The sequence below is a fragment of the Rhinopithecus bieti genome, unplaced genomic scaffold, assembly GCF_001698545.2.
Source record: "Rhinopithecus bieti isolate Rb0 unplaced genomic scaffold, ASM169854v2 scaffold_1017, whole genome shotgun sequence".
Classification (NCBI taxonomy): domain Eukaryota; kingdom Metazoa; phylum Chordata; class Mammalia; order Primates; family Cercopithecidae; genus Rhinopithecus; species Rhinopithecus bieti.
In genome coordinates, this window is record NW_016803657.1 from 8169057 (window position 1) to 8170139 (window position 1083).

Consider the following 1083-nt stretch of genomic DNA (forward strand, 5'->3'; position numbering starts at 1 on the left):
GCAGTAAAACTATCTCTATTTGCAGATGACACGAGCTTCTAGGTAGAAAGTACAAAGAAATTCACACACACACACAAAACCCCCAACTAATGGAACTAATAAACAAGTTCAGCAAAGTTACAGGAATCAATATACAAGAATCTTTTCTTTTTTCTTCTTGAGACAGGGTCTCACTCTGTTGTCTGGCTGGAGTTCAGTGTTGCAAACATAGCTCACTCACTATAGCCTTGACCTCCAGGGTCAATGGATCCTCTGACCTCAGCCTCCCTCCTGAGTAGCTGAAACTACAGGCGCATGCCACCATACCCTTGCTATTTTTTGTATTTTTGGTAGAGACAGGGTTTCGTCATGGTGCCCAGGCTGCTCTGGAATGCCTGAGCTCAAGTGATCCATGTGCCTCAGTCTCCTAAAGTGCTGGGATTACAGGTGTGTGCCACTATGCCTGGCCTTCCAATCAATATTTAATTTTTATACACTAACAATGAATGTTCTGAAAATAAAATTAGAAAACAATTCCGTGTACAATTGTGTCAAAAATAATAAAATACTTAGAAAGTACAAGACTTCTATGCTGAAAACTACAAAGCACTGTCAAAAGAAATTAATGAAGACCTAAATAAATGGAAAGACATCCTATGTTTATGATTCAGAAGATTTAACCTTAAGGTAGCAATACCTGCAATAGGTAAACAAATTCAGTTGCAATTCCCATCCAAATCCCAGATGGCTTCTTTGCTGAAATTGACAAGCTGATCCTAAAATTCACATAGAAATCCAAAGACACTGGCCAGGAATAGTGGCTCACACCTGTAATCCCAGGACTTTGGGAGGCCAGGCAGCGGATCACCTGAGGTCAGCAGTTAGAGACCAGCCTGGACAACATGGCAAAGCCCTGTCTCTACTAAAAATACAAAAAGTAGCCAGCTGTGGTGGCATGTGCCTGTAATCACAGCTACTCAGGAGGCTGAGGCACGAGAATTGCTTCAACCTGGGAGGTGGAGGAAACAGTGAGCTGAGATCGTGCCACTGCACTCCAGCCTGGGTAACAGCAAGGCCCTGTCTTAAAAAGAAGAAGAAGAAGAA